Source organism: Gopherus evgoodei, chromosome 1 (genome assembly GCF_007399415.2).
Source record: "Gopherus evgoodei ecotype Sinaloan lineage chromosome 1, rGopEvg1_v1.p, whole genome shotgun sequence".
Taxonomy (NCBI): domain Eukaryota; kingdom Metazoa; phylum Chordata; order Testudines; family Testudinidae; genus Gopherus; species Gopherus evgoodei.
The window spans coordinates 35,295,243-35,317,126 of record NC_044322.1 but is presented as its reverse complement, the minus strand read 5'-3'; positions in this window follow the sequence as shown (position 1 = coordinate 35,317,126).

Here is a 21,884-nt window from a genome sequence, read left to right as displayed (position 1 = left end):
GAGTGTGGGTATCAGAGTGAAAATCTTGAATTTGATGCTGTGTTTCACAGGAAGCCAGAAGTGGTGAGGTATTCTTTGTAGACTGTATTGCTGGGCAGGCAGAATGCTAGCAAGCTTTCTCAAAGGGCAGTGGTTTCCTGGGTAGGGATAGTGAATTGTAATAATCATTCCTAGAGCCAAGGAATATGGCAAGTCAGCCTGGTAGACTATTTGAGCATCAAGAGGCGACACAAACCTGCAGCTTCCCTTGATGGAGGATGGGTGAGGTGAGTTTTTCAAGCACTTTTCTCTTCCCATTTGCATAATCTCTGCCTTGCCCAGGTTCACCTTCATCATCTATTCTCCATCCAAGTACTGATGGGTCTCAGAAACTAGGATAGTTGGGAGATGGTGCCATTAGCCTTTGTTGTTAATGAAATATAGAGCTAGAAGCCATCTATATATTGTTATTTTCTGCCAATGGTTTCATATAGATGTTGAACAGAGAGAGATAATTGAGGGACATCACCAATGGGGGGTATTAGAGTTAGTGAAATAATTGCCATCACAACATTTTGGGTGAATTTCAGAAGCACTGGCACGATCTCAGTGTATTCCCATTCATCCCTACTATGTCTCTGAGGTGACAGCGGAGTATTTGTTGATCAACAGTATCAGATGCCACAGAGATCCATTTTGGGAGTTTGGAAGCATGTCCTTCAGTGCGACCAATGCAGTTTCCGCTCTGTGTGTTTGCCTGTTGTGAGGAAGCCAGGATTCTAGCAATGGTTAGGTGTAGTTGGAGATGACTCTTGGTAGCCTCTTCTTTAACGGGACCCTGTATTCTCTTTCCTACTCTGTGCACCCAATCAACACAGGATTTTTACTTTACTCTGAAGGATAGGGCATTTCCTTCACTTTGCAACTGTATAATATAATTATATGACTCAAACTCATTCAGAAAGCATTGTGTGGGGAGGACTGAGGGACTTATGTACACAAGCCTATACTCAATAAAGTTCAATACACAGAGCCTAGACGGTTTGGCAAAACTGAGAACCATTGAATCTCCCAATGAAGGGTAGTCACAAAATTTCCAACTAAACTATTTTTGATGGAAAAATGGGTTTTCAACTAAAGAAAGTTTTCAACTTTTGCAAAAAGTGGTCTGCTTTCTGTTGAAAAATTTTGATTTTTTCATCAGAAACCTAAAAACTGAAAAAAATGTGTTTTTGGTGAAAATGTTTTGTGTTTTCAATGAAAAGCCAAAATTTTCCATGGAAAACCCTCATTTTCCAACCAATTGTTACTCCCAGCACATCAACTGGCCTGCTTCATGCTCCCATCACCCACTCCTATGCTCTACTCTCCGAGACTCGTGGCTTGCCTAGTTAGAAATGGGTTCCAGAGCATGCTGTGGGAAGAAAGAGACACCTCATTGGACAGAAGGGGCAGAAAGGAGGGGGTCCCCTTGAAAGTATGAGCAATCTAACTCAAGCCTTCATGGAGTTTAAGGAGTTGGTTCTTTCTTACCCCTGTAAACCAAATTACAGGGTTCAGTTTAAGAAACTCTTCAGCAAGCCACCCCTGAAGGATTGGCACAGCCCCAACTTACTCATGACAATGACTAGCAAAGCAGTAGGGTGCATAGCTGGAGACAGAGAATTTTGGGCAGAAGCAACAAATCAAGGAAACAGAAACACAGTAGGCTGTTCAATGTTGTCCATGAACAGTCGGAAAATGACTGCAGCAGATGACAATGCATTTAGTAAAGGAACTAGCTTTTTTCAGGGTGTTGTGAGATATTACCTGGGAATTTCTCCAAGGAGAGTTTAATATCTACAAACTGAACAGAACTGTTTTATTCTTTATTAGGAGTTGCCTCGAAGTGGAGTTTCCCCTTTCTCCACTAGTCGTTAAAACATTAAATATACAGCATCCCCACAATGATTACATTAAATATTTTACTTCCTCTGGTATATCCAGAGGTCAACTGCAGTGAGAACACAGAAACCTTATTTGGAATAAATGAAAATAGCAAGCTTAATTAACAACTAGGGAAAGACAGATACTAAAATATCTTAAGAAAGCTTAGCTTCTTATTCAACTGGCCACATGAAGATTTAGCCATGGTCCTCACTTTAATGCAATGGGAGTTATGCAGCTAATCTCTGTGCACTACTGTGAAAGTTTACCCCAGTTCTCTACTCTAATGTGCCTGCCCTGCTAAGTAAAGTACAAGAATCTAAACCGTACGATACGACAAGGCTGATTCATTGACTAGATTCAGTGTTAAAACATATATCCTAAGTGACTCATCTACGCGCTACATGGTTTGAAGGACACAGTGCCGTGAAGTGGACTCATCAGAGCTGGAATTAAGTAGGCATGAGAAGTTCACTTGAGGCGTTGTTTGAAGTTAAAGAAACACATTTCATAGGGCTTTTATGAGAAATGGAATAATCTAGAGCTGGGGTAGGCAACCTATGGCACACATGCCAAGGTGGCACATGAGCTGATTTTCAGTGGCACTCACACTGTCCAGGTCCTGGCTACGAGTCCGGGGACTCTGCATTTTAATTTAATTTTAAATGAAGCTTCTTAAACATTTAAAAAAACCTTATTTACTTTACATACAGCAATAGTTAGTTATCTATTATAGACTTATAGAAAGAGACTTTCTAAAAATGTTGAAATGTATTACTGGCACGCGAAAGCTTAAATTAGAGTGAATAAATGAAGACTCAGCACAGCGCTTCTGAAAGGTTGCCGACCCCTGATCTAAAGCCTAGGTGTCTCAAATTGCTTATAGATAGAGGCAAGATTATAAAGACAACTGGCCAGATTCTTCACTGATTTATACACTATGCAACCTCATTTAAGTCAATGGAATTGCACAGAGTGCAGATAGTGAAGAGTTGGCCTTATGCTTATTGTCTCAGAAAAAAGTGTAACATGAGCTATAACTTGGCCTAAACTAATGAGTAATAATGGTTAAACATCGCTGCACCGGGGGAAAGGGCACAGCGGTCTTAAGGTCTGAATCTCAGTTACACTAAGTTATTGTATCGTAAAAGGGCCTTAAAGGAGTGCAAACAGCCCCCATTACAATCCCACTATGCTGTCACAGAGTGGCATAAAGGCTCTATCTTAGCAGAGGAGCCAACTTTCTAATGTGATAGGAGATGCTCAACCTCTGGCTCTGCCCAAGCCCTGCCCCCCACTCACCCCTTCCCCCCAAGGACCCACCTCCACCCTGTCTCTTCCCATTCCTATCCTACCTTTTCCTGCCCCTACCCCACCTCTTCCTTTGCCCGTTCCACCCCCCTCCCCTGAGTGCACCCCCACCCTTGCCTCTCCCTCTTCCCCCCCCCCCAGCACTTTCTGCATGCTGTGGAACAGTGCTGCTGAATTCTTTTGCATTAACAGTAGCCAGGAGAATCTGTGGAATACTGACTTCAGCATGGGATAGGAGTATTAACCATATGCACCCACAGAAAAAAATCGTGGGTGCCTAGCATCCCCCAGTAACCCCCTCGAAAATCAGCTCCTCACCCATTGGCTGTCCCGTCGATCAGCTCATCCCCCCACCCCCCAGCACCTCCCGTGCTCATCTGTTCAGTGGCATGCGCGTGATGCTGGGGGATGGATTGGGGATGGAACTGGGACAGGGGGTGGAGCAGGGCAGGGCCTTGGGTAGTGCAGGGGCTCGAACACCCTCAGCAACTCAGAAAGATGGCGCCCCTGCTATTAACCATTATATCTGTGAGCCAGGTCAAGTGACTCGGCCCACAATCTAAAGTTCAGTCCATTACCAACACTCCTGTGTCACACCTCACAAAGTCCATTTTCTGGGGTGCAGCTGCTGCAACCCTTACTCAGCCTGAGTAGTACGTACCCACCCAATACTCCCATCAGTGGGTCTACTGTTTGATAAGTACTACTTACTTTTAGCAAGTAAAGGCTGCAAAATCTACTCAGGGAGCTTTGCTTAGGAGAGAAGACTTAGAGATCTGGTACATCTTTGCTACAGAATTTCAGTGTTTATTGTCTTTTTCTGTCTCTTTTGATTGCGATCAAACCACCAGGGCTAAATCTTTGCTAATTGCTAGAGTTAGAAAATAGTCAAACAAAGAATTGTATACAAAGTAGTTTATTATGCTTTGGAAATGTTATGTCTTGGTGCTGCTTCTTTTAACAAGCACATTCAGTAAGAGCTTTAATGCATTTTAAATTACCTTCTCCAGGGAAGTGATGCTTATTTTAAACTGCTCTTTGCAAAGACTTTATAAACTTAAACAAAAAATCACTAATTTCTAAGAGAACATTTCCTTGAATGGATGACAGTGTAGTTTGTCTGAATAGCTGTTTCAGCTCCAATGCTTCTAAAATTAGAAATTATGTTTTGCACACTAAGCGTTTTTCTGGAACTCCAGCATTTTGTGCATCTGTAGCTAAAGAGAACCACTATGCTTCTGCATTATGCTGTGTAGTGAATGTATTGTGGCCTAGACTAGAGGAACCATTCTGTTGAAAGAGAAATCTGATCTGAAGGTAAAGTACCAAAGTGTAGTATCAGCCATGCAACTGGGTATATGAATACTTACCTGTGCTTGAAAGTGAAGAAATACCTTTTGTGTCACCATGGCTATTTTGATCATTGGAGTAATACAGCACTGTGACCTTCTTACACTATATATTTATATAGCCTCTCTGCCTCTCATTGTAGTATTGTAAAATGATCTCCTGCGCAGTGTGCACTGCTGGTGTAAAGTGTCCCTAAGGCTGGAGTAACCAGCTTGGGGAGTATAAAACCATTGCAAGGAGGATCCTTCAATGACATACAGCCAGCATTCAGGCTTCTTGTGATACATACACTCCCTCCTGCCTACTAACAGAAAAGGTGAGGAAGGTAGCAGGAGGAAAGGGAGAAGAGCCACATTACCCCTATTTTATGCAAATCTGGTTGTCGTTTCAGCCCCTTGGCACTGTTAGCAACTGCTGTAAATTAAAGCATCTCCAAGGCTACTCTGCTCAGCCTCACATAGATTGGCACCATAATCAAAGAAAAAAATGTCTATTTGGACAACTGAGCCACTGAACCATCAACTGTATGAAGTGTTGCTGTAGCCATATTAGTCTCAAGCTATTAGAGAGCCAGTATATTTTATTGGACCAACGTCTGTTGGTGAGAGAGACAAGCTTTTAAGCTACACAGAGCTCTTCCTCAGGACCCAAGGAAGAGCTGTGTGTAGCTCGAAAGCTTGTCTCTCTTACCAACAGACGTTGAGCCATCAAAAAGGCAGAAGTAAACAGGCAGGGGAGCCCTTATAAAAATATTGGGCCAGAGCTATGCCAATTTTCACCAACTAAGAAGGATCTAGTCCATTACTGAGACAAGCACCTTAGCTAAGATAGTTAAGTACCTGATATGTATTTATAGCCTTATCAAAACCCTTATGGGTGTAAAAGTTTGGAAAGTCATAATTAAAGCTCCACAAACAACAATTACTTGGAACCAGCAACTCTGCAGTCTTAGTCCCATACCTGTAAATAGCTGCAGCTGTGAGTGTACATGGATATGATTACTAATTTACGGGGTGATTTGCCTGTACTGTTGGGAAGAGGTGAGGGTATGTGATAGACTAACTCAAACCTGAAATATCAGAACCATCTCAGGTGGATACATGAGGTATTTTAGCTATGATGCAGTTTGTAGGTGGCTAAGGTAGATAAGGCTGCCCAGTTCACATTGGAACAGTGAATCTGAGCTAGTTAATTCTTATTTGTTTTGTGGTAGTCTGACAGGGCCTGGTCATAGATCAGGACCCAATTATGATAGACACTGTACGAACACAGAACAAAAAGATAGTCGTTGTTCCGAGGAGTGCTGCCAGAAAGTGTACAAAGGATAAAGGAGAGAAGAGGTCACTAATTCTTGTTGTAAATATATGGTCTGTTGAACTGGATTTCTCTGGCTTTACGTTTTTGTGACTAAGGGTCCAACCCTGTTCCCATTAAGGGCAATCAGAGATTTGCTACTGACTTCAATGGTAGAGGGGTTGGACCCTAAATCCAAGGGCCAAATTTAGCCCGGGTGTAAGCAACTCCATTGGACTTCAGTGACGTTATACCCACTTACAAAAGAGCTCAGTTTGCCTTTTGCTGTCTGATCTAGTCTCAAGTTTTGGGAGGTTATTGCTAACAAAAATTGCTGCCAGCAGATTGATTTGTTTTGTAGCATTCCATTATTTATTTAGTTGATATAAGTCCTGGTAGGGTAGGATTAATAAATATTTAGCTTGAACAAATAAAAGCTAGTGTTTAAAGATAATGTATTACATTAAACAGATTACTCTGATTGGGATAGTTCACTAAATCCCTCAAAGAGTCCTACCTCCTGTGGCTGCGTTCAGAGTTGCATTCAGGAGAAGGGCTGATGCACTGCCACACTGTTAGGTACAGAAAGGCTCAGCTGTAGACTTGAAAAGATGTATCTGTTTCTGTAATCCTGCCTCTTGATTAGTTATTAAAAGGCACTGCAGATGGATGACTGTCCTGTGGACTTTAACTGAAAAGAATACTTCTGCAGGAAAACAACCAGAAGTTAGATAGATGGTGATAGTAATAGAATGTTTAGATATGATAGAGCACAGCAAATTATTTACTAGCAAACTATTTCCTTTATGTCAGGCGCTAAGCATGAATTTGAGCTAAGCCAGGTTTCAGAAGCAATTAAAAGCATTAGAAACCATTAAAGATTGGAAACAAGCAGCTTTTGAACTATTTTACTTTATCAACGCAACTGCCCAGAATGCAGAAGCAGCAGGAAACACTGTACAAGAGATGAATCAACAAAGAAAATCCATTGCCTTCGAGAAATGTGTCTCGATTCTCCACATGGTGTGTAGAATTACAAACTCCAAGCACACTTCCTTTTAATGTGACTAATGGAGCATTATTTAAACTTGCTTCATGAAATGGTCAATAATTAGTAAGTGATAATGTTAATTAGTGAAATATCATGGCCACAGCCAAGAAGTATGAGCATTAACCAAAGGCAATTTTTGCAAGAATGAGCTAAATAGATAGTGTGTACTTCAAAGATGATTCGATGAGAAGTAATGATCAGTCTGACTGTTTTAAACTAAGCTGCCAGCATATACTTAGGAGAGGCCTCACCTGAGCTTGCTATGACAGGATTCTGTTGGATGTTCTATTCCTCCAAATGTATTATTAGAATTCTCTGGAACAGCAAGGCTACCTGAGCATTGTCTGTCACTTGTAGGGTCCTGCCTGCCTCATTAGATGCCCATTTTTACCATGGCAACAGTGATCTGTCTCTGTTGCTCTTAGCTTTTCATCTTCCTACTGTGCTTTCTCTTCTGATACTCACTGTTGCTTAATAATAATAAAAATAAATAATAATAATAATAAGCTGCCAGTAGTCTAAACATCTAATCTTTTAATCTGGGATCAAGAGGCATGACTAGAGTAAAGTGGATGCCAGATTTCTAATAGTCAAACCATTTATTCAAGGAAAATCTAAAAATTGTCATTTCTATTAAACTGATGATTCAAAGCAGGAACAGCAACTGATTCAATTTCATATTCAATTTCAGATTCTAGTAGCTTTGCTTTAAGAACAACTTTGTTAAAGATCATATATTCCATGCTACGGACCTGAGATGGTGCCCACAGAAGGCAATGGAAAGGTTCCTATTGAGGTCAATGGGCTTTGGATCAAGCCCTCAGTTCAAGCTATATTCTCAAGTAGTCTCAGAAGACAGAAAAGCTGTTCCAAAAGTGTCCAGTCCAGTTCTCAATGTGAAGCATCCACCAAAAAACAATTTTAGCAGCTACTCACTTGCACAGCATCAAGTAGCATCCCGGCATGCTGAAGCATACACTGCATTCCCTGTTTTAGGAATGTTTTCTGGACTTGAATTTGCTGGAAAGTGGAACTCACCAGTATATTCCCTCCTGGAGTGGAGTGCTTTGTCCTACAGTAGCACTAATGTTGTTAATATCTTAACTCAGGGGTTGGCAACCTCTGGCACGCAGCTCGCCAGGATAAGCAACCTGGCAGGCGGGCCCGTTTGTTTACCTGCCGTGTCCGCAGGTTCAGCCAGTCGTGGCTCCCACTGGCTGCGGTTCACTGCTCCAGACCAATGGGGGCTGCGGGAAGCGGCGTGGGCCGAGGGATGGGAAGCCCACGACCAGCACATCCCTCGGCCCACGCCGCTTCCTGCAGCCCCCATTGGCCTGGAGCGGTGAGCCGGAGCCAGTGGGAGCAGCGATTGGCTGAACCTGCAGACACGGCAGGTAAACAAACTAGCCTGGCCTGCCAGGGTGCTTATCTGGTGAGCAGTGCCAGAGGTTGCTGACCCCTGTTTTAATTTATAACATTATTACTGGAAAAGTATTATTGCTAGTCATAGTTATGTGTCATTTCATTAGAATTCAGAGTTCATTTAAAAAAAAAAAAAGAGCATAGACTTTGGCCTACTTTTTTTTTTTAATAAAAGTGACCAGTAATTTTGGGCTCCTGAAGTTTCAGGTGCCCAAGACACACCCAAGAGACTGAGGAAACCCAAGACATTTATACTCTGCAGGAAAACATCAGAGAATGCTGTCTTGAAAGTGCAAAGATAGTCCTAATAAAATCTAAAAGGCAAAAATTGATTAGTGGTGCTACTTGGGCAGTAGTGGAAAAGAGAAGAAATAGCAAGGAAAATGGTATATATTGATAGAAAATGTTGAGAGTCTAAAGATGCTAGCCGAAGTGGTGACCTTAAAACCTTGTATAAGATGATCAAACAGTTAATAGGAAACTTTAGCAGTACTGGGAGCTATATTAAAGATGCAATGAAAAGTACAAAGAAGAATAAAGGAAAGATGGGCAGAATATTTCAGGTTGTTTTAAGTAGACCAAGCCCAAGCAAACTGTTAGAAATACATGATGAAGACCTAATATCAGGGCTTAATATCTCCTAAATCAATACCAGAATGGAAGAAGCTAGAAAAGCCATCAGTAAATTCAAACATGGGAAAGCAGCTGGAAAGGAGAATATAACTGGAGAGATGCTTAAAGCAAGGTGATGAAACAGCCTCCAGACTTCCGTGTGTTGTTGGATAGAATGTGGAATGAAGAAAAGAACTCAACCCAGTGGAAGAGAGGGCCTGAGCGTAAAATTTTCAAAGATGGGTGAACTTATCAACTGCAGAGGATCCAAACTTACCAACTAGAGAGGATCCAAATTACTTTCAGTGCCTGGGAAAATCATGTTGTTATCATCCTGGAGCATATCAAGAACTGGATAGATCTCCAGCTTAGAGAGGACACACAGTTTCTGCTAGACCATTGAGATCATGTGCAGACCATACAGTTGTTCTGAGACATACTATAGAACAAGGTATCATTGAAGCCAAGAGCTTAGTAAGGTTCAAAAAAACCCAACAGTTAGACATTCATATGGACATTGAAAACATGCAGAGACATTAGATGGGCTGAAGGGTTTTTTTTTTTGCTTGTTTTTTAAAGAATGGTGATAAATCCCCATGCACCAGGGCATACGCCATGTACTGTCTCACACTGGATTTGGAATTATTTTTGAGGATATTCACTAAGTATTTCTGTTTTCATCTTATGAAGTTCTCAGGCTGAAACTTGAGTTAATTCAGCAAGATATGGAGGAGATTCTTGTCCACAGGCTTGTTTCTTCCAACCAGAAGACGCATTCCAGTCTATATTGGACCTTATTCCCTAAGGTTAGAGTCAGAGCGTAACTATCTCAGCACACCATCGCTTCAGATTTAGTGGCCCTCTATCACTCTGGTTGACAAAGCATTTTTCTCCACAGATATTACAATTGTGGATTAGTCACTTCATGATCTTGCTAGTTGACAAATAACTGCATGCACTCCCTTCCACATCTCTTATCTAAATTTGTAGCCTCACTGAAAGTCATTGCATACAATCATTGCAGAAAATATCAACATTTTTCCAGAATATGAACCAAGTAGTTATAGTATTAAAATTTTCCTAAGCGACTTAGGAGTCCATGTGCCATTAATTTTTAATGGGACATAGGCTCCTAAGGTCCAGATTAAAGTTATTTAGATGCTTAAAGATGCAGATGGGCACCTAATGGGATTTTGAAAAGCAGATTAGGTGCCTAATTCCCACTGAAGAGCCCACGTCAGATATGAAAATTGGACTTTGACCCTCAAGACAGTCAATTGCTTTGAAATTTTTATCCAGCATGAATATGAAAGAAACTTTGAATATTGCCTGACAGTTTTTTGTTGCTATTGTTGACCACATTTTGTGCTTCATTGTTGATAATTTTTGTTTGAAGAATAGATGGATGGCAGGGACTGAAAGACAATTCATCGGATGATAGAGGAGAGGAGTGCTGAAGCCATAGTTTAAGTATCTGGCTTTTACTCATGAAATGCAATGACTTTAGTCAGCTAAATGGAGTCGTGAAAAGAATTAATTCATAACAGCTGAAAACTTGCATCAGTGCTGTGTTGTTCGAAATACATGTATAGTAATGTCTCCAATATTCAGTGATAATTCTCAGCACCATATTGAGGAATGCATGGATTATCATGTAGTTGCATCGACATGTTTGGGATCTGCTGACAAAGTCTAGAGTTGGACAAAGCAAGCCTTTCACCAAAGATGGACAGCAGCATGTGTAAGTGAGGCTCCCAGGGACTGATATTTAATCAGTTTCTGCCAAATAATATAGTAACATCATAAAAGGATAAAGTGCTATTAAAATGATTTCTAATTATAGAAGCTAATTAACTCACACAACAAATCACATTGTACTTGACCTCCCTTGTGAAGCCTATATTACATTATTGGAGGTAATTTTTCCATTCTTTCCTTGATCTGAGGAAAGGGATCTCTCAAATTGAGGACTGTTAACCTAAAAGAAAAAGATCAAAGGATTCCTTTTAATTAGTTTAAAATTACATGAAATAACAATGAAGCCTATTCCTCTTCTTACATAGCCTTTTATAATAATAATGTTTAGGACTTGTGGGGGTTAGTATCCCATTGATATGTGCATGTAACTCCAAATTGTAGTAAGAGACATTACCAGTGTCCATCATCAAGAGATATACTGCCTTATTGCACAGTTCTGTAAAGTGGGTTACTCTCTGTCTGGATGATTGTCCCTCTCATTTACAGTGGTGCTCATCGGGAGTAACTCCATTTGAGTCAATGGAGTTATGCTGCTGTAAAGCCCAGGTAAGTAAGAGGAGGATTGATCCCAGCACATACATACTTGGGATAACAGCCATTTCTTTCCTGTACTCTTTTCTTTTTTTTTTTTTTAAATCTTAGCTATTATGGGCCTAATCCAGGGGTCTGGCTGAGCTGCACTTTTGAGGAGACCGAGGCAAAGTGGCTATATAGCTCCCAGTGTCAGGATCTACCAGAGGCTGATTCAGCACATGGCATAAGTTAGTCCAGCCATAAAACTGCTCTAATTCATGCAGGCTGGTAACAGCCTGCTAGGAATCATTATGCCAAATGAGGATTAACTATAGGTCAGTTATGCTTCTTTCTCCCTGGTCATGTCCCTGATATGCCCCATAAGATAAGGAGCCTGGAGAGTGGGAAGTGGGGTAGAGCTGGAGGAATTCACACTCAGGGAATCCCCAGCTGCCTGCTAGCCGTGCAAAAGTGCCACAGCCAGGGAAGGCTCTGGCCCTATATGTGGGGTACTAACTTTATTTTTCATTTCATATCCATCTTCCCCAGTGACTTCTTAACAAGTGATTGTTTGATCACCGCAGTCCTCATTTTCAGCTCTTTTACCTCAACTAATAACCCTCTCCTTTCACTTTGGCCGTGGAACTTGAGACTGACTGGAAAATGGGCAATTGTTTACTGAAGCAATTTTCTCAAGAGGATGATGACTTTACTTTGTGTTTTCTGGATTAAGTATGAACGATTGGCTCTTCTATGTCAGTGACTGTATCATTAAGTGCAATAGCAACAAGTCTGCTAAATTAATAGTTGTTCCAGTGTGCTCATTTCAGTCAGTGCTACATTGGCCACACAAACAGCTCTTTACAAAACCAGAGATGTTGAGGGCATCTTGGGAGACATAAATGCTTGTTCTGTGTTTAATTTTCTACATGATGCAGCTGGGTAAATGTTACAACTGCCAATAACCCTTGTTTAATGCACTGAATGTTAAGGACCACCTCATGGCACCAAAACATTATATCTTTATCCTCATCGGTTTTTATGGGCCAAATTCTCTGTTTCTTTATGAAGTACAGTAGAACCTCAGAGTTATGAACACCTCAGGAATGGAGGTTGTTCGTAACTCTGAAATGTTCATAACTGTGAACAAAATGACAGAGTCCTGTGGCACCTTATAGACTAACAGATGTATTGGAGCATAATCTTTCGTGGGTGAATACCCACTTCGTCAGACACAAAAGCTCATGCTCCAACACGTGTTGTCTATAAGGTGCCACAGGACTCTGTCGCTTTTACAGATCCAGACTAACACAGCTACCCCTCTGATACTTGTGAACAAAATGTTATGCTTGTTCTTTCAAAAGTTTACAACTGCACATGGACTTAATACAGCTTTGAACCTTTATTATGCAGAAGAAAAATGCTGCTTTTAATCATCTTAATTTAAACGAAACAAGCATAGAAACAGTTTTCTTACCTTGTTGATTTTTTAAAAAAATTCCCCTTCATTTTTTAGTAGTTTACATTTAACACAGCACTGTTTAGTATTTCCTTTTTGTTTTTTTTGTCTCTGCTGCCTGATTGCATACTTTCAGTTCCAAATGAGTGTGTGGTTGACTGATCGTTTTTAACGCTGGTGTTCACAACTCTGAGGTTCTACTGTACATATTTGAGGCAGTTGGCCAGCAGTGGACTGGGACTCAGGAGACCTAGGTTAAATTCTCAGCGCTGTCACTACTGGCTACATGACTTTGGGCAAGTCACTTCACTGCTATTTCTTGTTCCACCCTCTTAGTGCCAGAATACAAATATATTTATTAAGTCTGTTTTCTATTGCATTTTATCATTTATTGCAGTGGTTGCATGCAACTTCCACCTTTCATACCAAATGAAATATTCTGTTAAAATGAGATTCAGTGTAATGCTATACATTTTGGCTTGGTGCATAGAAAACTCTCTGCTTTATCCTGTAGCCATTACTGGAATCTTAGTTCTGTCAGTAGGTCTGCTTCTCTTACAGGGACTCAGTTACATGAGCAGAATTGCAATTTCTAATGCTAGATTGATGAATTAATATTTCTCCAGTGCAATGAAAATATAGCCAGATCCTGAAATGGCATAGATCAGAACAGCTCCAGTTAAATAAATTTAACTACATTTATTTACACAAGCTAAGGATCTGGCCAATAAAGGCAAGAGCTTATTATTATTACTGAATCTCTCATCTAATGAAAGTACAAGTGGAAAAATGTGTATGGCTACTATTCATATTTAAGCGTAATTATATGATTATTACATTAAACTTCGAGTGCTTTGGCTAAACCCTGTAGTGGAAACCCTAAGGCCTTTCTAGCTAGTTCTTAATACAGTATCATCCTTAAGAAAAGCCTTCAGAAATGGAACTACATTTTATTTAAGATTTTTCTCTAGGCTAACTAGAGTTTGGATAAACTAAATGACATACAGAGTAAATACAATCTAATTATTTATTTTTGAATTAATTTAATTTAGATTAACCCCAAACCTTTTCTGCTCACGTAGCTATGAAGGCTTTGAGACAAAACAAGAACAGAAAACATGTGGTTAAGGATGAAGCCCCAACCTTCAGAACAATTAACTGATGTTTGTACAGGGCTTTGAAGATGCCAGATACTCAGCATTATGATGATGATGATGATGATGCCATCCTCTTGCACCTGAGGACTGCACCACACAGGCCATATTCTTCCTTCTCATGTTTGGACTTGATTCTCCACTTTCTTACACTAGTATAAAATTAGTGTAACTCCACTGCCTAAACTGAAATTATCCTTGATTTACACCCACATAAGTGTAAACCAGTCCTCTCTGTACTATCCAGCAAGCAATTCACTGCTCTACAGCCAAAATGCTTCTGAAATAAATGTAGTCCAACTTTACTAATTCTGGGTCACTGAGAATGAAAATGGTGCTTAAAATTGTTGATTGGCTCTAGTTTTCAAGATATGCTATTGGGTCAGTATATATGACCCTTGACTTGGGAATGGGCGGAGGATGAGTTATAAAGGGAAGGGATCTCAATTTAAACCAGAAATGACTAAAAGCATCTTTGACTGGATCCATGAATAAATCTATGACTGCGTTTGGACAGTACTTGCTTTTTAGGCAAAACAATGAATGATGCAATCTGAAGCTGGTATTGCATCATACGTGATATGAGTTGCATCATGTTATTCCTAGAAGTCATGGATGATGCAATCATAACGAAGCTTACATCACTCTGCTGAACAAATTGCCCTATATCAGCTCTAGAAATCATACAGTGTCATGCTCTCTTATTTGTCAGTGTTTGATTTTGCAAAGGGATACATTTCTGTTTAGCCAAAGTGAGCAGAGATGCCTCGTACTTGTGTGAACAGTGCAGATAACTTCTGCTATGTTGTGGTGAAGTGACTTTTGCATCACAAAGTGCAGTCTAACCACTCTGGTTAAGAAAGCCTATCACCTTTATTTTGGCTGCAAAATTGGAGATCAGGACAACAGGTGGGCCCCACACATATGCTGCAACACTTGTGCAACAAATCTTCGCCAGTGGTCGAACAGGAAAAGGAAATCTATGCCTTTTGCAGTGCCAATGATTTGGAGAGAGCCAAGAGATCATACCAGCAATTGTTACTTCTGCATGGTGCCTCCAGTTGAGAAAGGTGTGTCAAAGAAGAAAAGTGGACTGTGCATTATCCAAACATTCCATCAGCTATACGCCCAGTACCCCACGGAGAAGGACTGCCGGTTCCTGATGCACCAGAATCATTCTCACTTGAGTCAGACAAGGAAGAGGAAGAGGATGAAACTTCTGGTCCTGAACCATCAATGTCACAGGACCCACATTTTCTCCCATCCTCCTCCTCTGAACCACACCTCCTAACACAAGGTGAACTGAATGACCTTGTCAGGGATTTGGAACTACCCAGAGTAAGGCAGAGCTGTTGGGCTCCAGACTACAGCAGTGGAATCTCCTGACAGGCTATCAGGGCAAATGGAGCCCATCAATGCTTGCAAACTATTGCTGGACAGTGACAAGAGATGTTCCATTTAATGAATACAAGAGACAAGCCAGGAAGAGCCGAGTAGACACTGAATAGGACTAAACTATGTACCTAATAGTTTTTTGCCTTTTGTTTCATAATAAAATTTATTATAGAACCCTTTTGCTGATTTTTAAAGTGTTACATAAACAGGACAGGTGAAATATTATCATGTAAAGCAACCATAAACACATGAAAAGACCTAGGTTTACAATTTATGATTAAAACTCTACTATCTACATAATATACATAGACATACAATGTAAAAACTTAAATATCTTAGAAACAGTAGCCAATCAGTTGTTTTAATTGTCATATTTGAATTCAGCACATCAAAATACATAATAAATATCACATTTTATCTCTGAAGCAGACGACTTCTCAAAATTGTAGACCAGTGTTGTCAGTGTGTGCCAAACTCTTTCTCCCTTACACTACAGAGGGATTTATTTTCCCTACATTTCAAGGGCCAAAATCTGGTCTTTGTTCCATGTGTGCAATGTCCATTGATGTGTACATGAGAATTTAGTGCAAGGTATGATCTGCCACCATGATATAGTATGAAACTTCATATTTCATAATAAAAAGCAATTATTGGATTAAGACATGGGACTAATCCCTTCTGCTTATTCAATAAATATCAGCCAAAATGAAAGTCACTGTTGAGCACAGGGCAGAAATCTGTGTGTCTCTTATGTCCCACTTATGCTCTTGAACAACTTAAAAAGTGCATAGGTTTTTGTGCTGGCAAGGAAGACCAAAAGCAAATTCTCATTAACTTCAATGAGAGACGGATCCATCCCTTAACTCTAATTCTAGCCCAAAGTGAGCTATCTGGTCATAACTTCTTACAGAAATAACAGATTCAAAGATTATAGAGCCATAAAGGACTATTGTAATAATCATTTCTGACCTCCTGCATAACACAGGCCACAGGACTTCCCTGAATTAATTCCTGTTTGAACTAAAGCATATGTTTTAGAAAAAACATCAAATCTTGAACTAAAAATGTCTAAATTATGGAGAATTCATCACAACCCTTGGTAAGTTGTTCCAATGCTTAATTGCCCTCACTGTTAAAATTTGCACTGCATTTCTAGTCTGAATTTGTCTAGCTTCAACTTCCAGCCATTGGATCTCGTTATACATTTTTCCACTATAGCGAAGAGTTCTCTCTTATAAATGTCTATTCCCCACATAGGTACTTACAGACTGATCTCATCACCCCTTAACTTTCTCTTTGGTAAGATAAATAGATTGAGCTAGAAGGCATATTTTCCAATCCTTTAATCATACTTACGGCTCTTCTCTGAACACTTTCCAATTTTTCAGCATTCTTTTTGAGACCAGTCAGTTGGCTAGTTTTTAATATCTGCCATGTTCATTTTTTAATCACTCGAGTTTCTTAATCAGAAATGTTGTGCTCTATTGAGTCTAATACCTTTCAGAAGTCAAAGGACAAGGCTACATCGTTTTCTTTTCTTTTTTCCTTTAAAAAAAAATAGTTTGGCTTAGAGGAGAAGTGGAAGTGGAAATCTCTTTTAAAATATATAAAACAAATGAAAATAGGGGAATATGATGGTAATATAAATTAGAAGCTAGAAACTACAGTGGAACTTCAGAGTTTTGAAAACCTCAGGAATGAAGGATGTTCGTAACTCTGAAATGTTTATAACTGAGCAAAATGTATGATATATTCATAAATGATCTGGAAGAAAAAAAGAGTACAGTGAAGTGGCAAAATTTGCAGATCATACAAAACTACTCAACATAGTTGAGTCCAAAGCAGATAGCAAAGATTTACAGAAGGATCTCACCAAACTAGGTAACTGGGCAACAAAATAGCAGATGAAATTCAATATTGATAAATGCAAAGTAATGCACATTGGAAAAAGACAATCCAAACTATACACATCAAATGCTGCGGTCTAAATTAGCTGTTACCACTCAAGAAAGATCTTGGAATCATTGTGGTTAGTTCTCTGAAAACATCCACTTAATGTGCAGTGGTAGTCAAAAAAAGCTAACGAATGTTGGGAATCATTAGGTAAGGGATAGGGAATGAGGCAATATGATATTTTCTGTCTTTATATAAATCCATAATATACCCACATCTTGAATACTGCATGCAGATGTGGTCACCCCATCTCAAAAAAGATGTATTGAAATTTGAAAAGGTACAGAAAAGGGCAACAAAAATGATTAGGGGTATGGAACAGCTTCTGTATGAGGAAAGAGTGAAAAGATTGGGACTTTTCTGTTTGGAAAAGAGATGATTAAGGGGAGGGATATGATAGAGGTCTCTAAAATCATGACTGGTGTGGAGAAAGTAAATAAGGAAGTGTTATTTACTCTGTCTCATAACACAAGAACTAGGGGTCACCAAATGAAATTAATAGGCAGCAGGTTTAAAAGAAACCAAAGGAACTATTTCTTCATACAATGCACAATCAACCTGTTGAACTCTTTGCCAGAAGATGTTGTAAAGGCCAAGACTATAACAGGGTTCAAAAAGAACTAGATAAGTTCATGGAGGATAGGTCCAGCAATGGCTATTAGCCAGGATGGGCAGGGATGGTGTCCCTAGCCTCTGTTTGCCAGAAGCTAGAAATGGGCAACATGAATGGATCATTTGATGATTACCTGTTCTGTTCTTTCCTTCTGAAGCACCTGACATTGACTGCAGTCAGAAGACAGGATACTGGGCTAAAGGACATTTGGTCTGACCCATTATGGCCGTTCTTATGTAGCCTTCTTTTTGATTGCAGAATTTTGGCTTTTGGGCATCTAATAAAATGTTTTTAAGTGGCTCCCAATTATCGTTCACGTTTTTTCTTTTTAAATTCTTTCTCCTAGCTGATTTGGCTGATATTTGTTTTCAGTTTTGTGAAATTGGCCCTTCTAAACTACTGAATATATTACTGGTTGGGACTTGACATTTGTTATGTACAAACAGAATAATTATTTAATGATCACTTCACTTAAGCACCACAAACTTTCAGTTCTGTGATCAATTCCTCTTTTTTTGACAAGATGAAAGTCTAATACAGAATTCCCCCTCGTTCGATCCAACACCTTTTGAGTTAGTAAATCATTATCTATAATTTTTAGAAATTCCATGGAAATTTTTGTATTGGCAGCACAGACCGCCAGCATATATCACTAGATTGTGATCCTGGGGGAGTTCATTTTCCCCACCCTCTACACCTAATAATAGGTGCTTAACACCTCAGAAACAGGTAATACCATTTTTGACAAAGTGTCACTCCCCCTCCCTCGTCAACTTGATCCCTTCTAAATAGGTTATACCCAGTGATTTTAACATTCCAATCATGTAAATCTTCCCACAAGGCTTCAATTATATCAGCTAGATCAAATGTATGTGAATAAGTGAGCAATTTCACTTCCTATGTTTATTACCCAGATTCCTGGCATTGGTGTATAGGCAATTAAAGAATCTCTTCTCTTCATGTCCTTGTGTGTCTTAATTAACATTGTTCTTGACATTTTTGATTGCTCATTTGTTTTCTCCTTTTCCTCCTTCCCTTTTGTTGTTAATTTAACATCCTCCTGACTCTTCTAGCTAGTCTGTCCCCTTAAAGAATTCTTCCCTTTCTACTGAGATGGAGGCCAGCCAAACTATGCCATCACCTCTCCCCACAGAAGGTGGGTTAAAGTCTAGGCTCCTCCCTGGGCTCTGATTCAGCCATCTTGGCATATATTAGAGACTTGACTAGAGTCTTAAGCTATACCTTCACTGCCAAAATAGGTGTGTTTTGTTTTTTTAGTGTTAGAAGGCATTAGTTTGGTTGAGCTAATATGCAATTAAAGCTTGTTTTCATTAGAGAAAAAAAGTTGTGTTCTTGGCTCCAGATAGCTTGAGATAAAGTCATAATGAATACAAGGCAGCTTGTACTTTTAGCTGGTTAAACTAAAAATTTTAGGGATCCCAGGGTTAGCTAACCTAAGAACAGTTACCCCTCTCCCCCCATAGTTAAGATAAGGCCCTAGTTAAGACATAACGTGTGTTTACAACTGCAGTGCAGAGGCAGGGTCCTGCACTGTGTTTTCAACATACAAGGTGGAAGTAGATGTCAGTGAAAGCAGGCAAAATAAAACCCTACCATTATGCCATTCTCTGTCACTAAATTTCCATGTTGGAAAGATAGGAAGCTGTGCATATTATGCACCCGGGCCCTGATCCAGAGTCTACTGAAGTTTTGGACAGATGCCCTATAACTTCAGATACTGAATCCAAAGGCCATTGGTGAGCCTCGTGAAGTTTTTAAGAGCAACATTTGGAAGAAAATACAAAGTCAGCATGTATTCTTCATGTTAAGGAAGAATATTAGTTTGAGTGAGGATGTCTAACTGGGAAGTACATCAAGTTCATTTAGAGAGGCAAGGGATTCTTTGTACAATGCTCTATTCAGTGTGATGAAAAGACATGCTCATTTCAGACTCATTATGTGTGTTTTATTACTTTCCTCTTATGGCTATATTCAGCTTGAATATTCAAAAGTAAAAGACCACTGGTTTTACCTCCCTGAGCTACTCCAGCCTTATCTTTTTGTTTAAAAGGATACTTTATATTCCTAATCCTTTGTGTACAGTACCTTTAATTCTTTTCAGGCTATCTGCAGTTTTCAATCTTCAGAGCAAAATACAGGTTGGTGTAAAAGACCTGCTGGCTGTAGTATTAAAAAAGTTACATTTAACTTCCTTTCAGCTTCCTTGATTTGCTGTTATCAAACACTAAAATCCTTTAGATTTCTTTTACCTACTTGGGTGACATTACACAAAGCAGGCTTTAATTTAATGTTCTGAGTGGTAATTTGTTGATCAAACTGTTTAGAATTTCCTTTCAAGCTCCTCAGTGCTGTAGGTGGATTCTTTATAGTTTCTAAAGCCTTTGATCTCTATTGAGCAATAGTTCACTACCCCATGTTTGAGATTAAGTATATAGTGCAGTTTAGGGCCTGAAGATTTACTTAACCAGGCAGTCCCAATGAAGTCAATGGGGCTACTTACATGAGGAAGAATTAGTCACATGAGTAGCATTGTCCCATGTTTTGCTCTTTGCAAAATTGCTCTCCACACCAGATCCACCTATCCTAGATCAGGTTCCTGCCTTATTCTCACTGCTCTGTTCTTGGCTTCCATTCTTAGCTGGAATTCTAGGTGGTCTGACTCCATTGCACCAACTACAGGCCTCACCCTGCCCACTCTGTTGTTGCAGGCCCTGGCCCCTGCTTCCTTCCTCTCCCCATCTCAAGGACCAGTCAGATCTTCCTTTCCTCATTGCACTGTGATAGGGAAAGGCACGAAAGTGGTTTACAATGCAGCAGGTCTCGAGAGAGAAGAGCACTAGGCTGGTGCCTGAAGAGGACCTAGAGAAGAGGAGGGAAAAGAGCAGCATGAAATGGAAGATAATAGGTTTATACATGTGTAAATGAGAGAAGAGTCAGACCCATGACCATGTAATTTATAAATAGAGTTAATCAGATAACACTGAAGATAATAGCCTGATAGATGCTATATGTTAGTGACCTCATGGATGTCAAAATGTGGGTCAGGAAAATTCAGTGGCCTTGGTAATGATGCAGCTTATCACCTCTAGGGCTTTCATTATATCTACTAGTCTATGAGCAAAAGTCAGCACCAGCCGATTGATACACCTCTACCCTGATATAATGCCACCCAATATAACACGAATTTGGATATAACGCAGTAAAGCGGTGCTCCGGGGCGGCCGGGCCTGCACGCTCCAGCGGATCAAAGCAAGTTCGATATAATGCAGTTTCACCTAATGCGGTAAGATTTTTGGCTCCCAAGGACAGCGTTATAACGAGGTAGAGGTGTAGTTTGTGGGAAAGCTAGACAAATGCAGAAAAAAATATTTGTAAATATTCTTGTGAATGGAGTTGCACTGCCATCATAATGATTTCACTGATATACAGCAGTTACTGCTTACTACCACTGCCAGTTGGGCACCTTTCACCAGCCTTACATTCATGATCTGTTTTCCTTGGTGTTACCTAATAAATGGATTAGCAGGCTGTTTGAAGTCTAGTTAAAATTATAGTTGAAAGCAACTTTTTATAACTTCTTTCCCACAATACAAAAGCCAGGGGTCACTCAATGAAATTAATAGGCAGCAGGTTTAATACAACAAGCTGAAGTACTTTCAATGCACTAGTACTAACCTGTGGAACTCATTGCCATGGGATGTGCTAGCTGAGTTCAAAAAAGAAGAACTGCATTAAGTTCCTGGAGGATAGGATAGTCAGGGACACAAACCCTTGCTCTGGAACATGCTAAACTTCTTCCTGCCAGAAGCCAGGAGGGAAAGAAATGGATGGATCATCCAGCTGCCCTGTTTTGTACACTCCCCCTGAAGCTCTGGTACTGACTGCTGCTAGAGACAGGATACTAGGCTAGATCATTGGTTGGGACCCAGCATGGCAGTTTTATGTTCCTGGATTATAATCATGCTTCTCCAAGCTAAAGGAAATAGCTCAGCTGTCCTACTCTTGGTGGATATTGAAAAATATCAGGAACACAACTTAAACTATTACAGGATGAAAGATTTTTTTTAAAAGAAA